Genomic DNA, 8,653 nt, shown 5'->3' on the forward strand with positions numbered 1-8,653 from the left:
TGGGGAAGCCCCCACTCGCATTTATTGGTTGGCAAACAGCGGGGGAATTCACTCTTGCACACACCAAGCAGCAGTGGGTTCTCCCCTACAAAGAGTGGGGGCAACTTCACACTAAATCCTGAGGCCCTACAACTGACTGGGTGACAAACCTGACCACCACTTGTGCTGCTCCATGTTACTGCGAGAACATCCACCCAACCTCCAAGGTGATCTCTGTCTGTGGTAATAACTCTGCCAGCTACATGGCTCTACACCAAGGAGGGTATGCCCACATGCCCTCCTCACACTACAGTTGCAGAGAAAACCACCACAGGCCAGCTGAGATGTTCCAAGAAATGTGAAGCCTACTGAGAGATAGGCCATGGAAGTGATACCCTCATGGGCCCACAATAACCTGACCAGTGTCATATGAGAGGAATATCCAGCACACATTCCAAGTAACAGAATTTTGGATGGCTAGGATAAGAGTGAAACAAAAGGAATATATAGCGATAACCTGAACCCTCAGAACAACTACCAGCACGTAGTTCATAGAAGTACTCATACAAATTCCCCAAGAGAAGGCCTGGGCTCTTCGACTCAGAAAGATGGCTTCAAGCTCCTCTAAAACAACATGTAAACAGCAACCAGTACTAAAAGCTTCAACGAAAAAGCAGGAGAAACAGAAGACAATTCCATAAGAAGTCATGAACCTAATGATGGGTATATAAGAAGCAGATATTGACCTGCCACCAAAAAAAAAAATTCAAACTGCTGCTTGAAGTCATAAAGGCTATAAGGTAAGCAATGCAGAAAAAAGATGATAGAGGAGATAAAGGCAACGCACCAAAGATAAATACAAGAGTTAAGGGATGAAATAACAAAATCCAATGACAAATTCACAGACCTTGCCAATAGGCTTGATGAGGCAGAGAAACACATCAGTGACCTAGAGGATAATCAAGCAGACCTCAGTAAAACAGGAAAAGCATTCAAATAAGATGATCAAAGAAGCTGAAGAAAACTTGAGAGCCATGTCAGATGCTATGATAAGAAACAATGTTAGAATAATGGGACTACCGGAACAAGACACAACAAAGACGTCAATAACTAAAATAGAAAGGGAATTCTTAGAGAAAACGTCCCCAGCTTAATAAATGACAATCAGGCAATCGAAAAAGGGTCTGAAAGAACACCAGGCAGACTGAATTCCAAGAAGAAATTGCCACGAAACATAATTGTCAAATTATCCAACTATGAGTAAAAGGAGAAGATCATAAAAGCAGCTAGTGAAAAGCAGTCATGTATAAAGGTACCCCTACTTGAGTATGTTCAGACCTATCAGTGGAAACGATGAATAGGGGGGAATGGAGTAACATTCCAAAAATTGGAGGAAAACAACGTAAACCGAAGAATACTTTACCCAGCCAAATTATCTATTAAGATATATGGAGAAGGAAGAGTCTTCTGAGACAAGGACAACCTCAAAGAATACAGAAAAAGAAACCCAGCCCTACAAAAGATCCTTGCCGATTCAGTATGGGAATAAGATCAACACTCACCGAGGGCAAATAAGACACCATCACAGAGAGCAACTCCACCCATAGGGTGACAAATAGGAAACAGCCCCCAGGATAGCATCAGCTCAATTATGTAAAGAAGGCAAACATAAACCAAATAAACAAAACAAGCAGATAAGATATATAAGAACAAATCCATCACAAAAGATACAAGATGACACTACAGAGTGCACAGATGGATGTAATAACACTGAATATCAATGGCCTGAACTCAGGCCTAATGAACATTGATGCAAAAATCCTTAACAAAATACTTGCCAATAGAATATAAAAGCATATTTAAAAAAATATTTCACCACAACCAAGTGGGATTCATGCCAGGGATGCAGGGGTGGTTCAACATACGAAACACCATCAGCATTATTCACCACATTGGCAGGAAAATTATAAGAAACACATAATAATTTCGCTAGATGTGGAAAAAGCATTTAACACACTCCAACACGCATTCCTGTTTAAGACACTTAAGAAGATAAAAATAGAAGGAAATTTTCTCAATATTATACAAGCCATATATGAAAAACCAACAGCTAATTAACACAGTAGTTAATGGAGAAAAGAGTAAGGGAACAGAAAGGTAAGTGCAAAAGGGGCACAGGGAAAATGCTACTGTATACAAACACTCCAAGGGTGAGATTCAGGTAGTATGGCAGGGGCCAGACCAAATCCAGGGGTACATATGGTAGCCAACTAAAACGGGGGTGGAGGGAGAAAGGGGAAAGGAAAAAAAAAACTATGTGTGATGGGGGACTAGGGCACTGACACACCCAAGGGGAATATATTATTTGGGTCTCCACAGGGAAAGAGGGAGCAGATATAAAGCCAGTGCCAGAGGAATGCAGTGTGCCAGCATGAGTGGGGGGCCAGTTGAGGGACCTGAGGGCTTGGCCCCCATACCAGCTATGTGGACAACTGACCCTCACCCCAGAAGAATTTACTTGAGAGATGGTACTGAAGCTGCAGCTAGAGGAAAGGGCCTTGCTTGATCAGAGCAAATGGCAGCAAATGATAGGGGAAGAAGAGACAATGGAACACATCCTGGCCCATCAGTCCTGGAGGACGATATCCCTGCTCTCAACAGCCAATGGACAGAGTGGACAATAAGACTGATCCTACTTTGAGACACACCATCCCTTGATGTCCTAGGGCCAAAGGGGGACAACACTGGAGATTCAGGGTCGTGACTGGCCCAGACTGACCCTGTCACACTGAGGCAAACCACTAAAAGCATGTGATAGAGCAACCATGGGAGCAGAGCAGGGAGCCCCAGAGGGAGTACAAAGAACAAATTCTGGGGCCAAAGTATGGTACCCCATGGAACCTTACTGAAGGACACGCTTAGAAATCAAAAATTAGACCTTGATCTATTTTCATATTTTTCTTTCTTTAAAAATTTTTTTCTTTCAATTAATTTATTCTTCTATGGATAATTGGTTTCCTTTTTCATTTTCATCGCTGTGTTCTCACTCATCGCCTATCTTGCTATGACTTGATTTTTGGTGTATATTATTATCTCTACGGACATATCTAGATATGATAGACTGGATGAATAGTCTGGAGGAGAAAACAACGAGACCAATGGTTCTGGGGTGACACGGGAGAGGGGGAGGTGGGGATAAAGAGGTGGTGCTGACCAACCCAGGGACAGGGGAGCAATAAGTGATCCAAAATCAGTAGCAAGGAGGGTGTGAGAGGCATGGTAGGGATTTAACAAGGGCAAGATAGCCTAGAGAAATTACTGAAACCCAAATGAAGGCTGAGAATGATAGTGGGATAAGAGGAAAGTAAAAGAAAATAGAGGAAAGAACTAGGTGACAAAAGGTATTTATAAAGGTCTAAAGACTTGAATGTACATATGTAAATATATTTATATAAGAGTGTGGAGAAACAGATCTTTGTGCATATATTTATAGCTTTAGTATTAATGCAGCAGATGGACATTGAGCCTCAACTCAAGCACTTACTCAATGCAAGAACATGTTGTTCTATTAATTGGCATTCCAGGATGCACACCTTCCTGACACGATTGCTGAAGAAAAATGTGTGTATAAGCAAATATGGTGAAGAAAGCTGAAGGTGCCCGGCTATTAAAAGATATAGCATCTGATGTACTAAAAGCCTTGAAGATAAACAAGCTGCCATCTAGCTGAGAAGCATCAAAGCCCACATGGAAGAAGCACACTAGCCTGTCTGACCACGAGGTGTACAAGGGACCAGTTATTAGAGATCAAAGAACTAAAAATCATATCAGTGGGTGCCCACCTTCCTGGTATGATCACTGAAGACAAACGTGTGCATGAGTAAATGTGGTGAAGAAAGCTAATGGTGCCGGCTATCAAAAGGTATTGTGTCTGGGGTCTTAAAGGCTCGAGGATAAACAAGTGGCCATCCAGTTCAGAAGCAACAAAGCCCACATGGAAGAAGCACACCAGCCTGTGTGACCACGAGCTGTCGAAGGCATCAGGTATCAAGAAAGCATCAAGCAACAAAAAATCATCATTCTAAATGTGGGTGAGTGCAGAGTGGAGACTCAAAGCCTGTTTGTAACCAACCAGATACCACCTTACTGAAAGGTTGTGGGGAGGAGAGGAGCTAGTCAGGGTTCAGGGTAGCAACAATGAAACATATAACTTTCCTCTCATTCTTAAATGCTCCCCCCCACCGCCCCCCACTGTAATGATCCCAATTCTACCTTACAAATCTGGCTGGACTAGAGGATGTACATAGGTAAAGATAGCAACTGGAAATACAAGGAATCCAGGACAGATGACTCCTTCAGGACCAGTGGTGAGAGTGGTGGTGCCCGGAGAGTGGAGAGAATGTGGAGTTGAAAGGGGAACTGATTACAAGAATCTACATATAGCTTCCTCCCTGGGGGATGGATGGCAGAGAAGAAGGCTGTGGGGGCAGGGTTTGGACAGTGCATCATATGACAAAATAAAAATAATTTATGAATGATGAATGATGAAGGGTTCCAGAGGTAGGGGGAGTAGGGAGGGAGGGGAAAAACAAGCAGCAGATATTAAAGTTCAAGTAGAAGGCAAATGTTTTGAGAATGGTGATGACGACAAATGTACATATGTTCTTGACACAATGGATGGATGTATGGATTGTGATAAGAATTGTACAAGCCCCCAATAAAATGATTAAAAATAAATATATTTATGTCAGTCCAAAATATCTTTAAATATATTGAAAATAATTTAATATATGAAAATGCTGAAATATTTTATGTAAAAAATTGACCAAGATGAGGAAACAAAGAATCTGAAAAAATGGTAAACTTGGACTTAGAATAAAATATTATCCTGAACTGTGGTATTAAGAGCTCTAATTAATTTTTGAATACTGATTTTATCTTCATATATTATTTTTATTTAATATACCTTTTAAATGTTCATTTACTATGTTTTGTGTGGATTCTGTTATCAGTTATGAGTTCATTTTACTAATTTTCCAATCAGTATAAGTTTTATGTCTTTTTCTTCTCTTTACACTGCTTAATAGAAACAGTAAGAGTGTAAAATTCCTTTCTTGTTTCTAATAATTGAGGAAGTGGCAAATTTGCTTGAAACAGTATATAACAAAATTTAACCAAATCATGATAACAGACTTAGAAACTTTTCTTAGATTGTGTTGCTTTATTTTGCTTTGCTCTTATAATCAGGATTAAGTATTAAATTTTCCTCTGTTTTTATAAATATAATGTTATAATTTCTCAATTATTATTATACTAGTATGGCAGATGAAATATTCACTGGTTTGGAATATTTATTAAATACTTTATTTCTTGTTAACTCCCACTTGGTTATGCTATATGATAATTTTACCTATTTCTGATTTAATTGTACTCTACTTATATTTATTAAATGACTTTGAGCATATAAGCATTGAGGATGTGTCTGCCATTATTTTCCCTGAAATATATATTTCACATTTTTGTAGTAGACTAATATTAAACCCACATAATGATTTTGGAATATTTCTTCCTGTTTTCCTTTTTGAAAGTGCCTTTTATAATATTTACATACTTCTCTACACAAGAGTTTGATAGAAATTATCCCTTAAATATCTGGTTCTAAAGAGTGTTTTAGTTTTCTACTTTTTTTAGCAAGAAGCTCTTGTGAATTTATAATAATGCCTTAAATTTTAATATATATAGTTTCATATTCTGAATCATTATCCTTCACAATCAATTTGTCAAATTGTATTCTAAAAGAATTTTCCTAGTTTATTTCGATTGAAATTTTTTCCCTCCTACATGTGTTTGTAACAATCCCTATTTTATGAGAGGGTATGCCTCCCCAAACTGAAAAGGCTCTGCTGGGTGGAGCTTTCCTAGAACACATTTTTCTGCTAGCTGAGTATCTGACAACTCATTCTGAGTTAGTGCACCCAGTGACATCGTCAGGGAATGTTCTCTCTGGTCACAGTGAATTTTTTTTTCACAGTGAAAGCAGTTTTGTTTGAACCGTGTGTGTGTGTGTGTGTGTGTGTGTGTGTGTGTGTGTGTGTGTGTGATGGTCAATTTAAGAGAACAGCATGTGGCTATGAAATTTTGTTTCCTGGGGGGTGGTGGCGGTGGGGTGGGAGTGGAACCCAGGGACTGAGTGGTCAAGGGAGCAAGGGGCAAGAGGGAAAGGGGGCAAGAAAGCTTGCATTGCCTTTATTGTAGCCAACCCCTGCCTGGAGGAATGAGTGTTTGAAAGTATTAGTGACCTTTATTGGCTAAATTAACCCCACCTGAGTGATGTCATGAGCCTGGGTCTAGTTTGGATGCTCAGTTGTTCCTCCCACCTGTCTGGGGCTTAAGTATGAGCATGCTCAGTTTGGGATCTTCGTAGGTCCTGATGTCTTTAACCTCCATTATGGAAGCCTTTGCAGGCATAGGAGGGACAATCCCCTATCTCTAAGCTAGTTATGGAACACCACCAGCTTTGGATCTTCCCCACATGTGTCTAATATATTCCTGATTTCTTTCCAACCCGCTATTGTGGTATGGCCAGTTAAGTGTAGGCATTTAGTGGAGACAATCCCCTTTATCCTTCTCTTCCCAGTTTCCATATCTATCTATCTATCTATCTATCTATCTATCTATCTATCTATCTATCTATCTATCTATCTATCTATCATCTATCTAGAAATGGAATCCATTGTACCTTCTTCTTAACCTTGGGCAGAATTATTGGACTTTGCCTGTATAAATAGGTTGGACAAAAGCGACACTGCATGCATTTTGAGGTATAAAGAAAGCATGCAACCGCCACGGAGCTTTCTCTGTTCTACAGGGCACCCCACTTTGAAATACAGCCACCATGTTGTAAGAAAGCCCACATTTGCTACATATTTTATTTAGAGATATTACTGATGCCACCAGTAAAGAAGCACTACTTTTCAGTATCAATTGTTACAAATGAATACATCTTTAGATGATTCCCATTGTTAGTCTTCCAAGATACCCAGCTAAAGCTCCACACTTTGGGAGTATAACTATGTCATTCGTACCATACTGATGACCTGACCTATAGAGTCCGTGCACAAAATAACGGTTGCTTTACACACTAAGTTTTGGGGTAATGAATCCTACAGACAGAGTGCGTACGATACTATCCTCTAATTTGGGGATTAGCCATAACTAACTTTAAATAAAACAAAGCTGTTATTTGTCGGCAATGTGTTTGTGTTTAGGTAGTTGATCTTGTGTATTTACTATTGCCACCAAAGAGCATGTCTCTGTAGCCTAATGTTCCAGAAAGTGTTACACTGGCAAGGGGAGAAGAGGTGATAAATTGGAAGAAACTTTCAGGAATCTTAAACACAAAAGAGGTGGAGACAGGCTTTCACATAAGCCTCTCCAGCAAGACGGAATTGGAAGTACAGAAAAAAATCACATTTCCTTATCAATGGAGGAGACCAGAGATATTAGAGATAATGAAGTGGCTGGGAGGAGAGACAGAATGTTCATACAACCTCCACAATGACAGAATAGAATATTGGGTTTTGGTCTGAGACAACAACCCAGCATGGCATCTGGGGCACTGGGGTAGTGGGGTGATTAATATATATAACCAACTAGAGGAGAGTCATTACAGAGGACTAGGGACCAATAATACAAGACCCACCAGAATGACAGTCTATGGTGGGAAGTCCACCATTAGCAAAATATAAGGACCAGCTATACATTTTGTCAGACCTTTTAAACTAGCTAAGGGCCCTTTGGACTTCTTTTCCAAAATACTACCCTTCCTTCAATTAATATACTCTTTCTGTTCAAACCTTTTCTTCGATTCTTGCTTTTTGGCCCTCTCCTGAAATCTTTCTTGGGAGCAGAACAAGAACTGAGTAGTGCAAAGGCTTGAAACTCAGAACCTTCTCCAGGTCACAGAAGTATGAGAGACTCATGAAACCCACCAACTGAGTCTAACCTAGACCAGCGATTCTACCTAGCATAAAGATATCTGAATAATAATGTTAAAAATACTGTTTTAAATACCTTTTGGCTGATTTATTTAGCACTATCATGGGGACACGTTTCCATGGTGGCACAGTAGAGAATATTTGGCCTGTCAAATGAAAGATCAGCTATCTTTAGGGTAACCATCTATTTCTATTAAAATGTACAGTTTCAGAAACAAAATATACCTGATGATCTGCTCAGGAAACCATTACCTAGCTCACAATATAAATTAAAAATAAATAAGTAAAAATAAAATCTAGAACACATCATGGGACAAATATACTCTGTTCTGTAGGCTTTCTCTGACTTGGAATGTACTAGATTGCAGTGAATTTGATTCAGCCAATGCAATTTCTTTAAAAATAAATCTTTCAATTTCAACACAAACAGGAATAAAACCCAATTGTATATCTTCTTTATGATCTAACCACACAGAAAATAATCATCAATAATAACCATAAAATACAAAACTTTGACTATACATTTAGAGAAAAAATAACCTAAGGAGGGTGGAAGGGTGGGGGAGGAAAGGCAAAAAGTAGAGCTGATACCAAGGTCTCAAGTAGAAAGAAAATATTTTGAAAATGATGATGGCAATCTATGTACAAGTGTGCTTGATACAACTGATGTATGGGTT

The sequence above is a fragment of the Tenrec ecaudatus genome, chromosome 4, assembly GCF_050624435.1.
Source record: "Tenrec ecaudatus isolate mTenEca1 chromosome 4, mTenEca1.hap1, whole genome shotgun sequence".
In the NCBI taxonomy this organism is placed as follows: domain Eukaryota; kingdom Metazoa; phylum Chordata; class Mammalia; order Afrosoricida; family Tenrecidae; genus Tenrec; species Tenrec ecaudatus.